The 18,255-nt window shown below is 45.7% G+C and overlaps 1 protein-coding gene across 1 annotated transcript in view; it reads right to left on the reverse strand.

Moving 5' to 3' along the window:
* The window catches only part of RCSD1 (RCSD domain containing 1), a 35,298-nt gene that overhangs the window by 16,652 nt on the left and 391 nt on the right, over nt 1–18,255 (reverse strand). The gene's annotated exons all lie outside the window — the stretch shown is intronic.

Genomic DNA, 18,255 nt, shown 5'->3' on the forward strand with positions numbered 1-18,255 from the left:
CACCAAACTATCCTTTTCTACCCCTAGGTTCATTTATTGTTCAAGCAAGATAATCTAAAGAAACCTGGAATGGGTCCCTGGTTATGGTCTTGGCCTTAAAGCAGAGAATAGCACAGAACAGACAAGTTTAGTTTCACCTGGGTGAATCTGCCACTCTTTTTGTCTTGTTCAATGGCAGGGAATAGGTAACTGAATTTTTGTTTTCAACCTCTTCAGGCACCAGTTATTTTGGCTCTCACATTTTATGAGTGCAGATAAGATTAGATGGGCAGCTCATAAGGAACTCCTCTTAAAATGAACTAAAAAAAGCTCAAGAATAGTTTTTAATTAGGATTGGACCCAAGTTATCAATGGAAAAAATCTCTCTAATATGTAGTTTGTAGTTTCATTCAAAGCCATCTCTCTGCATCTGCCATTTAGATGAATGCCGGTTTGCACCCTCCTGCCAACATAACCTGAACTGATTCGTTCATCTGTGTCCATCTGAGTACATCAGTGGCATCAGGATCATATTGAAAGGGGAACATTGTTCGGACTGCGAAGGGAGAAGTAAGTTAGCAGGGTAGGTTTAAAACAGAAACTCTCCCAAAGGAGCAAACTGAAAGGCAAGAGGGTGGGAAAATACCTGAATCACAGTGTGAGGAACTGGGCAGCAAAAATCAGGAGAGGCTGCTACCCACAATCTGAGCCTGCTCATTCTCCTCGTGATCCACGAAAGCATCAACACAGGCTGAGCACAGATTGCCCAGGAAGTGGGTGGGCTCACACTCGCCTTGGCCCATCTTTTACATCCCTAGAAGGAAATCTCACGATGCTTGTTCCGACTGGAGCTCAGCAGCGCGCTGGGCCCCTGGCTCAAGAAGCAACTCATCCCAAGATGTAAGCCCTGAATAAACAAACCTCTTCTTGCTACACTGACCCCTCTCTGTCTCAGCGAAGCATCCTTCTTCCCATCTCTCTCTTTACCCTTCACAAATCATTCTCACTGGAGACCTTCCAGCTCTCTGTTTCAGGAGGGATTTATGTGGTTTATTTATGCACTTGGCGTCTTATCTGGCAATGAAGCTGCTCCTTGTCTGGTTGTGGTAAATTTTAATTATTGGCAGAAGCCCCAGCTAGAAGTGGCTGCAGCTGTGGCTCTGTGATACGTTATAGCCAGTCCTGTCCATCATTGTGTCAGCGTAGCCCATAACACCCTGGGATGCAAGGCCAAGGCTCCTACCTATATTTCCTACCATTCGCGATAGAACAGGAGTGATAATTACTGTGCTGTGCTCCACCTGAGCAAAAGCTACCATGTAAGCCACTTCTGTACCTTCTTCTGGTGGGGCTAGGCTAGGCTAGCTCTGCGAACTTTGTGCATCAGAGCTTTATCACAGTTAATTTCCAGGAAAGGACAAGACCAGAATGCCTTGCAGATCTTTCAGGTATATCCTAAATGCTAGAAAAGAAATAATATTTTCTACTTCTCTCTTTCTGTTGTGTTTTCTTTGGTCAATCTTTATCAGAAGCTAAACACCTCCATTTCATATCCCAGATGAGAATTCTGTGAGCTTTAAAGAATGGCAGCATACACAGAGTCCTCATCCTTTTCCTACAAGCAGCTGTCAGATGACTGGGCAACGAGAAATAAGCAGCCTCAAATTGCCATGGGTCTCCCATTGCCAGGATGCAGGAGTGAAACACAACAGAAAGCTGATCAAATAAAGTAAGATTTCCATTTGAAAGAATCAAAGAGAATTCTGGGGCTGATATCAGGACATACAATCCAGCTGTATAAGGGTATGTTGAGGTGTATAATGATGATCCCAGCACGCTCTGCAAAATCCTTGGCTGTTGTTTTCCAGGACTGGCATTTTAAAGGTCATGCAAACAGGTTTCTAGTTTGACTTGCAGCAAAGGGAATTAGTGGTAAGCCTCTGTCTGTCTCACATGAGAGCATGCACAACTGTGCAGAACCATTGCACTTCCAAGACAGAGCTTTTTCGATGTTAAGGTCAAGCCTCAGCCAGTGCAGAGTGGCCTCCAGGTCTGGTTGATGTCACATGCAACAGATTCAATCTTCAATCTTGCAGTTCCAGGGAAAGCAATCTGCAGCCTGTGGGAATATATTGTGAATGATGGAGTTTGGGCTCCAGATTTCTGAACACTCCATGAAAACAACAGGACCTCAGATTAGGTTTGGGACGAGTCTGAGCTCCTGGCCCCTGAAGACGCGCTTAAGACTCCTCTGACTCAGGCACACATCTCTTCTGTGCCTATTGCTATGTAGCTGTAGATTCTGGTCTCCTTCAGACAAGGGAATGCTTGCTAATTGAGAAATGTCAAAAAAAAGTTGAAAAATACTAGACATGGAAGTTTTGGAGACAGGCAGGAGGAGGTAAGGACTCCTGATTACACACGCTACCTTCAAGGCAGTCAGTGGTGTTAGAGCCCAGTGATCTCTAGCAGCTCTCTTCAGTTCCAGTCTTAATGAAAACAGGAGCTCTCACAGCAGCCCTAACAAAGATTTCACTAGACTACTGAAAAGCATGTTCCAGGAACACAGATGTGAGGTCTCCTCTTAAACTCTTCCTTTTTGTAATGTTTTCAGTGGAGAGCAAGCTTCTTGCCTGAGTGTAAGAAGCCTGTCTCTTGAAGTCTGCGAACAAGTTAGCCACAAGAACAACTCTGAGAAGTACAACATCCCTTCTCAGAGTGGTACCCAGGTCAACACTTATTCCACAACAGATGAATGAACATAGGATGAGTGTGTCTGAACTCAACTGCAAGGCTATTGCATAGCTACAATGAGAGTGATAAAGAGGAAAGAGCTCTGACTATAACACAGGGCAGAATAGTATGAGGAATGCAGACTTCAAAGGAGGGTTGCATATTTGTTTTTAGGAGACAGGGCAGGAAAATCCTACTTTACATAAAATATGTAAAAATACGTAATATTTCCCTGTGTTTGGGAAGAGTTTGCTTTAGGGCAACATTTTTCTCAAGACTTGCAGTGGTCTGGTCTTGATTTTCTCCTTCTGAGAGTTCCCTCATGGACTGCTACCATCTTGGCACTCAGGGTCAAGCAGTGCCCAAAGGGTAATGTGAGGATATTCCAGCTCAGCAACGATAAGCAGTTTTCATCCAGAAGACAGCAAGCAGCTCCCAAATACAGTGCAGTAATTTCAAAACTACAGAGACTCAGACCTGCCAAATTTAAAGGCTCACAAAAGCAAGATTTGGGAATTGGGTGGAGGTGGGAGATATCATGTAGCCAGAAACTAGTAAAGGGAACTTTCAAAGGAAGGGGCACTCTGTTGAACATGTCCGCTGTACTGTAAATAAATGTTTCATGTACTCCCCTCCTTGCCTGCTAAAAGTAGAGGGGAAACTCCTGCTGGTTCTCCTTCTTTCACTGGTTCAAGCTACCCATGCCTATGTGTAAAAGGGACTGGATGGTGAGACTGGATAGTGGTTGGAGTGAGGCTTTTCTCAAGAAAGCATTGCTGCCTGTTTGGATCAGAAGCTTGCTCAGGGTCCTTCTCTGGTACTTCCCTCCAAGTAACCTCGGGACTGCCTAGAGGTCCTGAACATCAAGACAAATGGTTATCATGAACAAAAACCCACCCTAATCGTACTGGGCAACGGGGACCACTGGGTGGTGGCTGGAGTTAGGTGGTGTGGTTCAAAAGCATTGCAAGTACAGGTACGTCTCCATCACCCCCAGCGATGCCATGGCTGCCTCTGTCAGTAGAGCCAGCTGGTGCCGGGAAGGAGGAGGCGGGCAGCAGAGATCTGCCAGTGCCAGGCAAGCAAGCGAGGAGTTATGTCCTTCACAACAGAATTATAGGAAACATCTGTAGACATCAGGAAATTAGAAGTGAATACACTATCTGCTTTTGTTTCAGAGAGTGACTACAATGAAAATAAGATGAGATAATCGTTCTTTTAACCTCCCCTCTGAGCAGTCCCTCCCTTTGCTGTTGACATATTTCTGCTAGCAAAGTGGGTGCGATGCAAGTGTTGTGTAGCATTGTTTTTCATGATGGATGGTCAGTACCAATGCCAGCTTTCTCCACATCTTCCAAAAGGCATCTCTTCTCAGCAGAGTAACTACGTGAAGTCTCAGTTTAGCTTGATGAGATGGGACTGCTGCTGCTGTCCTCACAGCCTCCTGGGCGCAAAGTGGAGACAGCAGCCTCCTGTTTGCCTCTGTAGAGTTCATTAATAACATGTCCTAACATCAACAGTCCGGACTGTAAAGGCCCTTATATAGGAAGAGTATGCCAGACACCTCACACTAGTCTTTGGCTGGCGTTGAAAATTTTTGAGGCTGGATTTGTGGCAAGTTGTTCTTTTCTTCATGCCATGGCATATAGCTCTCAGGAGTGCCTGGCCTGTGCTTGCTAAGCACAGCCTGGTGAGATTAGCAAAACCAGCAAATATCACTGTGAAAACTACAAGTGAGATCTTGAGTCTTCCTTTTAGTAATGACAATACTTGGCAACTGCCTAGTGCCTACATGTTCCCAACACTGCACAGGCCGATTCATTACAGCAGCAGTACCTCAAACCTTCGCGGTTAGGAGTCTCTGCTGACAGGGCAATGTATGGGCTTGTGCATTTTTATGCATATCTAGCCACTGCTGCATACCCCACAGAAAGGGTCCTGAGGGAAGCCAGGGTTTTACCTGTCAGGACAGCACTCAGACCACCAGGCAGGTGCCTATGCTCCCCTCTCCCTGGGGAACCTTGAAGTCTTTGCTGCCCGTTGGCATGGCTTTAACGGGCAGGCTGGCAAGTGCTCGCCTTAGCCTTGCCCTAAGCACTGGACTAGAAATCATCTCTTGCTAGACAGACCAAAGAGTTTGAAGCCCACACCCCCTGAGAGCAGAATGGAGTCCAGGCTGTCCGCTTCCTGAGCAAGTGTCTTATCACGTCTGTCAAAGGCTGCCAAGAATGGTTTGATCAAGCGCCATCGTTACCAAAAGAGGCAGCGAACTGCAGCACCTGGTCTCTGCTGGGCAGCGTGCCTGTGCAGGGACAGCACGTATGCAACCTCAGCCCGTCCCCTACGGAGACGCGAGCAGCTCTTGGCTCTGCTGTGCCCTGTGCAGAATAAGGCATCGGGCTGTTCAGCCACAACTTGCAGCTCAGGAAGGAGGTGGCAGACCATTTAAAAAGTAAATCCATTATTTTGTGTGTACATGTAGTGTTTTGGGACTCCTTGTCTGAGGTGACTGCAGAAACCTCCAGCAACACATGGGTGTCACCGTTTCCTTTTCTGAGAAGTGTTTTTTGTGAGATGCCTGATCCTGTTTTCTTGTGTTCACCATGCTCAGAGGGAAAGGAGTGGAGAGGAGAGATAGATGTGGGGTGGGCGAAGTGTAACAGGGAAATGCCTGATTTCTAATGCCAGTTTGGTCTGGGCAGCCGACCACCTATGAACAGGTCAGGCAGGGCGATCCCAGGCTTGTACACAAGCAGCAGCCCAGGCAGCGGTTGAATTTTAATGTCAAGCAGGCTGATGCCTAGTGAAGTGAAGGAACCAGCAGAGTCAGGCAATGGCTGCAAGGGTTTTTTACAGGCTGAAGGTGTGGATTAGAGTGTTTCAGTTCTGCATTAGTCCTGTAGTTGATCTAGGACACAATAACTTGCCCTCAGCTACTCAAAATCCAGGACAGAATTTTAGTCTGGGACTTCACGAGTTCCACATTGACACTTGGTCCTCTGTGGCACACTGGTTCTCCACAACACATGTGTCTGAGGATGACTACACTGCAGCCCAAGGAAACCTGTATTAACGGATCTGAGCTCCACAGTCATAGTGTTGTACGACTTCTCATGATGGCATCAAAATGGATGCATTCGCTTGGTGCTGTGCTCACACCAATGGAATCATTAACCCAGTCACAGTTCTGCATGAACATGTATGCAGACCAGGTATATGCATTTCACCTCTGTATCCATGAGGAGTAACCATCTGGATTTTGTCGTACATGGTACTTTAGGCACATATTAACTGACATGACCTGTTGCCATAAAACTCTTCCTAAGCAAGTCCTAACAAAGTCCAACACCCCTGAAGGACTCATTCCCTCCCAGTGAGTTATCTTTTTAATGGGATTTCAGTCTGGTTTCTAAAGATTTTTTAAAATTTTATATTATCCAGCATGATTATAAGGGTGTATTAAAGACACTTTGCTAGTGAGACAACAGATTTCACATCTCGGTCACATGCATACCCTGTTTCTTCAGTTTACCCTTCCTGCCTGCAGCTGCAGGGCTGTACCCTAACAATGGTCTATGCACAGTAACCTGCGTAGGCTCAGCAAGAAGAGTCAGACGATGGTTTCCCTAGACCACTAAGTCAACGGTGTAAGAGGAAGGAGAAGCTCAAAGACGTTGAAAGTAGCAACAGTAGAACAACTGAAATGAGACTGAGTGCCAGAAGACAGAATATTCAAGAGGAAAGGCCCAAAAGGTACTGGAAAGGCAAGGTGACTCCTATTGCAGTGAGAAGATAGGAGGCTGAGATAAGAACTAGGAAGGTGAAACAAAAGGCTGTTAAGTAGCAGTGAGTCCTAAGGCTACAGGGGGGAGAAGCCATGCCACATACAGAAAGAAGAGATTGTGATCATCAAGATCACGAGGTTTTTAAGATCCATGACAACATTTGCTTGCAGACAGTGAAGAGGAAAGGGTAGGGGGGCTAGGCAGCGAGGTAAAAATCTATGTTGCCAGCCAGGCCAGTTGCCTACGGACAAGGCGACTGGCTTGACTGAGAGAGCAGAGAAAACAGATAAGCCTCCAATCAATTCAAGGCAAAACAGCCTTGGCCTTTCCTGTAAAAGGGCCATGCGTATGTAATTGCCTCATTACAAGCCTGACACAGCTGCTTGCAGACAGGCCCAGCAGCCAACATGGAAATAATTTCAGGCAGCAGGAAAAGGCTTGTGGATAAAGTTGATATCTGGCTCAATAAGGTCATACACAGCCACACAAGTGGAGAAACAATGAAAGGCACAGAGGCTATGCCCACACAAGCAGTACAGCAACCTTTCTCTGGAGCAGCTCCTTGCAAGAGGGGTTTTCCTGTCACCTGAAACAATGCAACTTCAAAAAGTCATCCGTGCTGGGTTTTAAGCCCAGACAAACCACACGGGGTTCTCCTTTCTGAGTCTTTGGGGTGCACTAGTGTCTCCATTCAAGACTTACTCTGCCACGATGAGGACAAGACATGCCTTTTTAGAGGAGGCTGAGATATTTCAGATTCTACAGCTTCAAGAAAAAAAGTACAGCAAGGTTCAGAAGTCGATGGCATACTATCTGGCTACTGTAGGTGGTAATGTATTTCAAACCATCTAACTACTAGCTGGTGGTACCCTGTACACTGCAAACTGGAGCTGAGCCATCAGTAACCTTAAGCACCGAGATAAAAAGACACAACTAGTTTAACAAAGATCTCTTCAATTACTAAATTTGACTACACTGGAAGACTAAATTAATGTGTCTCCTCCCTTTATGAAGTCCTGGGAACTCAGTGTCCTGCTATTTCCTTCGAGTTAATATGTCTGTTTTAAAAATACTGGCTGTGTTTATCTGGAACAAACAGTTTCAAAAAATTACTCTTCACTTTTTTGCTCATTGAGCATTTGGTCTTAAAAGAACAATGTTGATGTTGCAGAGCTCCTCCCTTGCTCCAAGTGAACACCAGTGACACATCTGCAGTGTTTTTCCATCAAGTTTAGAATAACCGTAAGTGGTTTTGGGGAAATACTTTGTGCCTCTAAAACATCAGTGCAGCCAGTGAGCCAGAATCCTGGAGCAGATACACTGAACATTCCTGTTACTCAAGATTATGAAAATTTGGACTGGGATGCTAAAAGCAAGGTCCCTTACTCTAAAATGCCCTGTCAAACACAGCCCTCAGCTCCTCTCTCAGAGAAGGTCACAATGAAGGAGGCTAGTGGGCAGCAGGATTTCAGTATCATCTGAGAGCCAATGCACCACTTTCCTAAATAATTGAAGATCCCCACTCTCTTTCAAGCAGCACCACTTTTCATTTCTCCAAACTTAATCTTCATTAGATGAACACCTACACAGCTTTCAGCTTAGTTCAGGAAGAACTCTGGCTTTTCTGGTGTGTCAGGCAGGGCGTGTAGTCCCATCATTAACTCTTGTCTCCATCTGATGGGAGCCCTCTAGCAACAAACGCTGCCTGAAAACTTGGTTGATACAACCAGACATGAGCTACTGCAGATACCTAAAATACAGATAATTATGTTAAAGGCATGTGGGGGAAAGAAAGAGGTTACTTCTCAGAAATTATCCTTTGAATAGGTAAGTCGCTGAGGTTGTGTTGTTTTAGGAATGCATAGACACTCCGCATATGGAATAGCTCCTTTGGAGCCAAGGACTGATCTCTACCCCTGGTAGAGTGATGCTGATGTCTTAATCTACAGCTGACAACAGCTGTTACCAAGGCAGCGGTCTGCCTGGACTGGAGTGTACTGCTTCCCATGTGTCTTTAGCAGCTTGTACAACCAGTATCTGGGATTTGTCCTTGAGATACTCACACTACTAGCAAATGTCTCCATGGGTGGAAGGGTGAGATGGTAGTTCTGAAGAAGAGCAGTGATGGCCACCATAAGACATAGCTGCTTTCCTAGTGCGCTGTTTGCACCAGCTGCTTGTACAGAGCTCCTTTCCTGGCTGGGGTTTTCCCCAGGATCCTTCTCGGCTTCCCGATGTTTCCCTCTCAGACATCTGTTTTTCTTAATGGTCTGGGAACTGTACACAGCCTGTCAAGTTTCCCCAAATTAATTGGTGCCTCTGTGTGTGTACTTCCAGGCCTTGTTCTGGGGAGCTCTTGCTGCTCTAGAAGGATGAGGGGTGAGCTAATGGAGGAACAACCAGCAAAACCTCCCAGGCTGCCCACAGGGAGAAGGGAAATAGTGCCGTCTGTGGGGCAAGTGCATCCGATCTCATATGAGCACAGTCTCCTCGACAAAGGCACAGGGGAGAGAGATGGCCAGGAAGGCTGGGCATGCATGCACACTATTTCAGTAGGGAATAAAACGCACAAACCATGGTTGTCATCTGATACAGACCTCTGAGATGAGCAGCTTTCGGTTGGTTAAAATGTGCCTTGCAGAAAATTATTATTTTAAACCATCCAAATCACAGTGTTGCTTGAAGTGACTTGCATAGCCTTGTAGCTGTAGACACAATGGGAGGCTGCACCCTGCTCTCACCTACACCCATGGAGATGCTTGGGCAACTGCTCTGAAGGAAATGGGCTGAGCGAGTGGAACAACCCCTGTAGTAGGAAAGGTCTCAGTCCAATGAATCACCTTTCAACTGCTATTCAGTTTAGCTTCTCCCTTGCTTGCCTCACGTGGGGTGAGGAAGAAAGACCTGCTTTTAGCAGAGGTCTGAAATAAGATGAACTTCAACAGGAGGGGGCTCAGACGCAAGGTGCTTCAGGTGGGATGAGGAAGGGAGTGCTCTTGGACTGCTGGAATGGTTAAAGAGGATGAACTTTAAGCAGGTGCCTATACAGTATGTGTTAATTATCTAATCTGAAGCTATTCAGAACATCAAATTAGAAACTGAAGTCACTGAACTGTCAAAAAAGGGACACAGAAAATATGAGGAGCAGGAACAATTCAAAATACTTCTGATAAATGCTGTAAGTAGACTGTGATACCTCCCCGTTTAACCTGAACACTAGAGACAGCTTAGTTGTAGCAGCACAGGGATTCAAATCCTCTTAATTCGTCACGCTGGGAACAGAAAATCAGAAGGGTAAATGAGCCTACACAGAGCTCCCAACCAGTGCAGCTTCCAGGACTCATCAGTTAGGACTGTGCTATCTTTGTAACACATTGCTATTAAATTAGGTCTACACTGGATACAGGCAGGTCAGAGAAGGAGGTTCATATTATTATTCCTGAGCCAGGAATTTAGTCTAAAAAGATATGCAGATATGGAGCGGAGGAAAGTGATAGTAAGCACTCAGCTAGCAGCCAGCTTGAGGTGTGAATGCTAATCTATATCCCCAGAGATGTCTTTTCAGCTGGACCCTGGAGGGCTCAGTGGCCCCACGCGGCACTGAGGATCTGGGTCTGCGAAGCTGCTTTCTCAGCAGCTGCCCTCCCTTTGGCTCCATCCGGAATCTCCAGTTTGCGAGACCCCTGAAAACCAGGCCCTACACAGGGCAAATGGATCCAGGCAGCTGTAATTTGCTGTTATGTTTGAAAATGCCTATTTGAATTTTCAGCCCAGTCTGGATCAGCTCTAATGATGCATTAGAAATTTAGTGATTTCCATAGGTAAGTGACTCTGTTATATACCCTAAGGAAAATGCACACAAGCAATTCCTGAGCTGCAGCTTGGCCTTTGACATGGATTTTTTCTGTGATCTGAGAAAGAAAATTATCTCTGTTTCTGAGTTAACCTGCTTATAAAATTCTCCCAACAACCCTGTAAAGGAGAAACCCGATGTTTGCAGGACCTTTGAAACACCCTACTCACTTCAGTGCTCTATTTCTTTTTCCTGATGGCTGACTGAAACTTGTTTATATGTTCTTTCTGTGACAAGAAGGGGGACTAAGTTCCTTCAACCTCACACACAGTTTCTCCAGGTTAAAGCTGGGCCACCGGAACCAGGTCTCCAGGAAGCATGGGCTCAGTGCCTGCACGCCACTTGCTCAGCGAGTAAATTGGCACTAGGAAGCTCTGGCCAGCATGTCACTGAATCCATAGATCTTAAAATGAAAGGTGTTGAGAAGAAAAATTACGTTCAACTTACAAGAGAATGATCCAGCAATTTTTGAGCTGTGGATCAGAGGCAGAAGAAATGAAGTATGACAGTTTCATTACTTGATAGCTTTTCTTTCCCAGGGGCTACAAAAAGAAAAGGCTTCCAGCTTTCGCCTTTGAGAATATACATGCTGCCTGCTACAAAGGCTTGAAGAGCTGCTGTAGATGATGCAGGCTTCAGTTTGCTAGATCAGAGCATGGAGCTGCTGCGGGGGATGGACCCTGTGAGACTGGACCTTGAGCATCACACTCCTGAAGAAAGTCCTGCAGGGCCTGGCACGGAGAGCGTCGCTGGTGGGTCACCCACATCAGGTGTCTGAGGTCAGAACTGGAGTAGTGTGAGATGCCAGTGCCAAGGGCAGGGGACTGGGGTGGGAGGGCAGAGCCAAGGAAGGCGAGTCCCATGCTCAGTGCATACCAAGGAGCAGGAACAGAGGGGCTGAGAAGGAATCCCTGGGTGGCTGTGGGCAAAGGCTTCTTGAGCTGTACAGAGCAGGACTTGCTAGTACATGAGATTAGAAGTTCTGATATGAGTGGAAAAGACAACTTTGCACTGAGCTGGAAGATGAAAAAGAAGGTGCTAAGACTGTTTCCTTTCTGTGTGGGTGACCTGTCTGACTTGTTACCTTTATGTCTCCTGTCACCTCATGCTCCAGTGCATTCAGCAATCCATCGCTTTTCTTCCACTCTGTCCTCTTTACAGACCTACGGTCTAGCGGACCAGTGTGTATGCCTGTATTTGTTTGCATGGACAGCCCCTCTGCCTCTAACTGGGAATGAATACCTTGAAACTGGGAATGAAAACACTGGGTTTTCATGAGGGAACAGTGTTGACAACTCTGCACACTTTGTAAAGACTAAGCGGGAAACCAAATTGTACCGTGCACATTTCACAAGTTAAACACACACTCAGTGCAGGGCCCAAGGGGTGAAATTCCTAGGAAACCTGGCACATAAGCTCAAGAGTGTGTATATGAAACCAGGACCTGTTTCATCTGAACTTAAAACAGGGGACCATGGCACTCAGCAGAAAGGTATTTCAAGATGATTGGCTTGAATAACCCATGATTGCTGTTGCAGTACACAGTTTTAAAGGTTAAAGAAACCCATTCGTAAAACAGGAAGGAAGAATACAAAGAAAAATTGGTTTTGTTTTACACAGGCAATAAAAGAACAGTTCCCAGACTCTTGCAGATGTGATGCCAATTTATTTTGACCTAAGTTTCCCACAGGCAGAAGTTTGCAGGGCTTGAACAATACGGTATAGCAGGAAGGAATCATAAACGCTTTTGGTGCCTGATGCTGAACAGCCACTAGCTTCTGCTAGCAGCCCCACATGTGGAAGAACTGCAGAAACAATATGGTCCTGCCCCTCTGGTAACCCTATCAATACTATTGCTTGAATGCAATAGAAGATCGCTCCTGCCATTATCTTTCTAATGCTCTGTCCAGTCTATTTTTTAATCTGTCATGGGTTTCCACTGCATTTGGTTTCCATTACACTATTCCAAATCCTTCTAGACCTCACTGCTAGAAGTCCTTCCTGTTGTTCAGCGAGATATACATCTTCCCTTTAATTGGACCCCATTATTCCTAGGTGTACTGCTTTTCCAATGCACTAATTCTGTTTCCTCTGTGTTAAAAGTTTTAGATTACTGTCCTCTGTCTCACTGCAAAGCCACACTGACTTGTTTAACTCCATTCTTCTGAGTCAGCTTTCCCTCTCCTTTGCATTTTTGTGTCTTTCTCTGAACAACAAGTCGTTGGTCTACATCATTTAGATAGCAAGGCTTTCCAAACTGCACGTGTTAATTCTCCGTGCTTGAAAAGCTGTGACCTGTGTGAGCAATAAATTTCTTGCCTTAAGAAGCAGCATGTGGCTTGGTTCGGTGATAGAGCATGAGGGAAAAGTATTATATTTTGTGAAGTACTTCAAGATGCTCAGAAAAGCACCACTGCATGCCATAGCTACCAACTTGTACAAAAGCACAATCTGAGCTGTGGTCCAATCATGCTGAGAGCATGGATTTGAGAAGCCTGAGATGAACAGTGGCTTTGTTGAAGCTGGCAGTGGTAAATCAATATCCTTTGCAGATTGGCCACTAGTCATCCACACTGACCAAAACACTGTGTGCATCTCGTTACAAAGGGTAAACAGGTTAATTTGTGTAAGGACTCTTGTATGCAAAAACCAGCTTACCACCTTGCTGCCTGTTGTGTGGGTTTTGAGCTCTTTCAAAATTTGACACTGAAGAACAAAAGAAAAAGGGCATGCATCTATACCAGCTGCCAATCTGGCAAGCGAGGTCTGGGTCTTTGCTTTTAGCAAGTGATGTGCTCATATCTGACAAGAATTTGGTCTAACGTCTTTTTTTCTTTCTAACAGGTTAAAACATCATTTGGCACTCATGGGGCAGATAAACCTCATCCTTGTCACTACATTACCAGGACCCATATAGTGACAATAAGATATCATAAAGATATGCCTCAGACTTGATGTTAATGTAAAAGAGTTTCTGGCAAAAGACTCATAGCTAGATACATTGTGGCTTGGATGCAGTGAGACTTAAAAACCTGCCTATGCAGGACTCCATAAGAATAAAGTGCCCTGTGCCTCTGACAATAACTAGATGTGAAGCAACTGTGCAGTGAATGTGTAATAATAACTTCTCCTTACACAACAGATCTCCCGTCTCTAGACCAAGTTCATTCTTACACATGCCGTGTTGCAAACTGCGAAAGCCATGTAATTGTCTGTAAGTCACAAAGACAGCTGAGTCTCTGTGGTATTATACCACCTACAGGTAGTAGGCTTCACCAGTAAAATAGACGGGTCCTCCAAACAGGTACTCTTGCTGCTGGGTACAGCTCCCATCTCAGATCCCAAATTCAGGCTATAGAGTTGGTGTTTCAGAAAAAGGAGCATCCGCCTCTCTACAACTGTTAACCAGCCACGTGGAAACAGACAGGAAAACCACCCCTAGTTTTTATGGGGTTGGTCATTTCCATGACGAAAATCAGCAGTTTCCTAGCAGCCCCAATCGATAAAGCAATGCTCATGATTTCCCCTGTTCTTCAGATAAGCAGATCCTGGGAATGTATGAGAAGGTATGCATAATATGTTGCTCAACAGTAGTGCGTCCTGCCAGTTGGACTGTGGATTACAGGAAAGAAGGCTTTTCCAAAATGCTATCATCATGATCTGGGATACTCAGACAACCAAAGTTTAAAATGGGGAGTGAGGGAGAAGAGGGGTTCAGAAGAATCATCCCTCTCCACTGACACAGGAAAGGCTTTAATTCTGCAAACCATTTACTCTGGGGTCTCCACTAGGTACAAGAAAGGGTCACAGCACAGCCCATGGGGTTTGGTTTTGTTCCTTTCTGTCTTTCAAGTGGGAGGCCTCATCCAGTCACTGGGATGTGGAAGTCTGGTAAACCTGATCCTTTCCAGGATCCTCTGCTGCAGACATGCTATTTACTGTCAGGCAGATCCTAAATCTGCCCAGACCCGAGGAGTAAAATGGGGTCATATGGTACCTCTCCTAGTCTATTTAAATACTCTTCCCTTTATCTACACAGACATTCTGCATGAATGTGTCATTTTGATGACTTTGGGAGGAAACACTGAAAACAAGTGTATTTGAGGTTAAAATGTTCTGTTAAGCAAAAAGAAAAAAGAGTGGAAAAGGAATGTTTTAACTTTTGGAGCAAAAGCCAAGCAGCAGAGCTTCCTGAGAAAGGGAAATTGTTTCCTAGCAGAGCTAACCGTGGCGTAATGCCTGTACCTAATCTTGGCTCCACAGCTGCAAGGGTGGGCAGAGACCTCACTCTGCCCAGCTCACCTCTGTGTGGCTTACTGTCCTGCTGCTCTGAGGACCATAATGGTTACAGATTTCAGCCCCCTTGTCTTTACAGTACCAAGTACCCTTTCCTCCATCCCCTCTGCTTCAGTCCTCTTGCGTGACAGTTCACATATCCTTACTGCAGTTTTCCTAGGGACAGGGTAAGTGCCTATGCTAAAAGAAAGCTGCCCTGTAGTTTGGGTGAGGGTGTCATTCCCCATGGCTCCTGGAAGGATGCGCAATTGGGATACTGGACCCAGAAATGTGCTCAGTTGTGATGTCTGGCTGACCACAGCACAAAGGAAGAAATGGCTTCCGACCCCGCCTGTTGAAGGAGGGGATGTGTTTGAACCCCAGGAGGTTTCTGCAGCCTCCTGCTGAGACGGGGAACAGAGGACTTGGAGGAATTTTTTTCCATGCTGCTCTGCTGCTCGCTAGAGGAGTGGGGCAGGACCCAGGGCCTCTTGGTGGTATCCTCACCTGACAGAGCAGGGAGCTTTACTGAAAAGAGCAAGAGTGGCCCCATCCCTCCCCAGATGTCCCAGATGAGGACATTGGGGTGTAGGGAGAGCATAGGGCCTGGGGCTGGAGCTGTGTCCAGTAGGTTGCCCAGAAGGGAAGTGGTGAAGTGAGCAGAGAACTACTCTTAGCCCTGGAAAAGCTTTCTCTCTCCTGAGCTGGTATAGTGACACGAAAAATGAAGATCTAGCAGGAGCTAGTTGCAGAAAAGAGACATGGGAATGGAGATGTCACAGAAAGAAATGAAATCTGTTGGTAGGCACAAAGGAGAGGGGAGCCTTCCCAAAATAATCCTGGTTACTGCACCTTTGCTGCTTAGGGAACCCATCGCACCATAGGGAGCCACCAAAGTGAAACAGTCTTGGATTTCTTCCCTTTGCTATGCGAGTAAAGTTCAAATGTCTCCATGCTCCCAAGCTCCTACAGAGAGGCTGGGAAGAGGAATGTCATGACTGCTGTTGAATATGGGCTACAGAAAGCCACAAGCACTTTCAGTGGATGCCTTAACTCACAACATCTGCAGCAAGGTATGGTACAGCTATGGGAATTAGACAGCTTGGACCAAATCTGAAGATGTAAACTAACAAACCAACACAATAATTTCCGATCCTTTTTGTACCATGAGTGCGAAGAATGTTTACTGGCTGCTTTTTTACAAGTGGCTCAGCTTTCATCAGTGCCAGCTTTACCCATTTTTTATATGAACTCCTCATGTAACAGTCTGGGATGTAAGCTTCATGATTTCAAGTTCCTTTCATCAGTCATAACACTGGAAAGAAAACTGATTCTGAAAGCTGGGTCTTCACAAAAAAACCCTGAAGATCAGCAGACTTACAAAATTACAGGAACTGCAAGAACAGGGTTTTGCTGTTTTTTTCTCCCTCTTTGGGATCTTAAATGGTTACAGTTACTGCTTTCGATGTGGCACGTTCCTGACAACAGAATGGCTAAGACTGTAGGTACTAGCCCCTAAGGAGCAGCAAAACCACACTAACCACTCTAAGAAAGTGATCTCAACTATCTTGCTTCTGTGGGTTTCTCAAAAATAGGGTCTTCCTGCCAGACCTGTGATGGAAATCAGCTGGCTAGGTCAGCCCTTTGCCCTTTTTTCCCTAATGCTGGTAATCCTCATGTGTGCCACTAGAGCAAAGAGCTTGCCAGTTATGCCAGCAGGAAAGCACAGAGCAGCTCTGCCTGCCACTGATGAAGCAAATGGGGAAATGACAGAACTTCTCGTTCCTGTTGCACAGGACCATTAAATCTGTTTTTAAAGCAAAAGCTGTAGCGAGTCTCTGGGTCCTGCTCACGCTGCCTGTGAAAAGCTCTCCGGAAGAAACAGAGCAGAGAATTGGCAGGTGGGAACTCAAGTTCTTGATCTTGGCTCTATTTTGGTCTAATATCTTCTTACCTTTGGGACATTAACCACCTTTTTGGAGGGCTGGGGCAGGAAGGGAAGACCAAGTGCACTACTTAAAATATGTCTTGGGAGTTGAGGTGTTTTAAAAATAAGAATGGATGCAGCAATCTACAGATTATCAGAAAACAAGGTAACATGGGGAAAGAGTGGGAAGTGGATGTAAACGGACAGAATCAAGAGCAGGAAACTTTTAGCTTCCTGGCCGTCAGACCTGCTATATGTGTAACACGTGTCTCCCAAAAAGGAAATGGCAGGTTTGTCTCTTTCTACTCTGAAACACTGCTGCAGACAACAGAAAATACTTGAGGGGTGCAGTCCTCTGTGTGTAGAGAGGAGAGGGCAGAGAGTCTTCAACATGACAAAATACCTGCTTCAGCCCTAAGTTAGTCTTTGCTCCATATGTGGCTTACTGTGCACAGCAGTTATAACAAATTAAGAGCTCAACTCCCCTTCCCCTCTGAGACATCACAGGATACTATATAGCAAAAAAGAATAAAAGAAGTGTTAACAGTTACTGATCCAGGCTCTGTAAAACTGAAAACCCCTTACAAAGCTATATGTTTGTCATGCCACATGTAGTCTGTGCTGAGTTGGTTTGAGCACTGCTTGGTCCTTCTCCACACCAAAATCTGTTTAGATAGTTTGTTGAAGACGTTTCTTGTAATGAACATGCCTGATCTTTAACCCTTGCCTGGGGGGCAGCCCAGCACAGGTAACAAGGACTGCAATGTTAGCACCTGGGCATTATCAGAACTGCCCAGCTGAGCTAGGCACTGGAAATCTTCAAAGAAAAACTGTAGTGGTGCCTCAAGCACACTGTTCCCTGGCTTTGTCACATGTCCCCTGCTGCTGGGGCTGCACAGATGCAGAAAAAGGCTTCTCTGGGAAGATAATATAAAGTGTTTAGTAAGATCTGTGTTTAGCTGAGAGAAATAACAAAAGTCCTCTTTCGTAATTTGAGGTTTTGCCAATGTTGTAATCGCCTCTCTATCTCCCGTGGCCCTCCTAAAAATACTTTTTTTCCTTTGCTGCTTAAAAAACGGTTTGAAAAGCTAGCGAATCCAGTCTGACACGAGTGAAGGAGGCACCGTCACTCTCGTTTCGTATGAATGGGAAAAGAGGCAAGGGGAGGTGAACTGAACTGCCTTGCCCAAGAGGGTGCTACACAGGCAAAGGCTTGGACTCAAACACCGGGGAAGCCTGACTCCTGTCCACCAGCCCTGTGACCACCCAGAGACAAGAGCTCCGGCTCTCCTGAAGCATGGGACAAGCAGAATGGAGAAAAAGGCACAGGAAACCCTCCGGGGGTGTGCTACTCATTTACCTTGCCAAAGCAACGGTTCTTGGGTCGTCTTTCCTGAACCAAAATGCTCTATTGATAATGAAAGTGAGATCGCCCAATCCACGTGGAACAGGGGGAACACACTGCTTAGGGTCCAAATCACAGCTGCTGCTGCATGGGTTGGGTAGGAATCAACCCCAAGGAGCCTGCTAATCCTGTATGGTTTGTTCATTTCTCCTTATGTCCCCATTTTTACTGAATTTTTTAAATCGCCTTTCAAAATGATACCTTTTAAAATGTAACTCTCTTTCCCACCCCAGAGAGTAAAAAATAAATGGCAGTCTTTCCTTGTTCCCCTTTCACAGATGTAATTTCTCCCCATACC

Source organism: Aquila chrysaetos, chromosome 7 (assembly GCF_900496995.4).
Source record: "Aquila chrysaetos chrysaetos chromosome 7, bAquChr1.4, whole genome shotgun sequence".
Lineage (NCBI taxonomy): Eukaryota > Metazoa > Chordata > Aves > Accipitriformes > Accipitridae > Aquila > Aquila chrysaetos.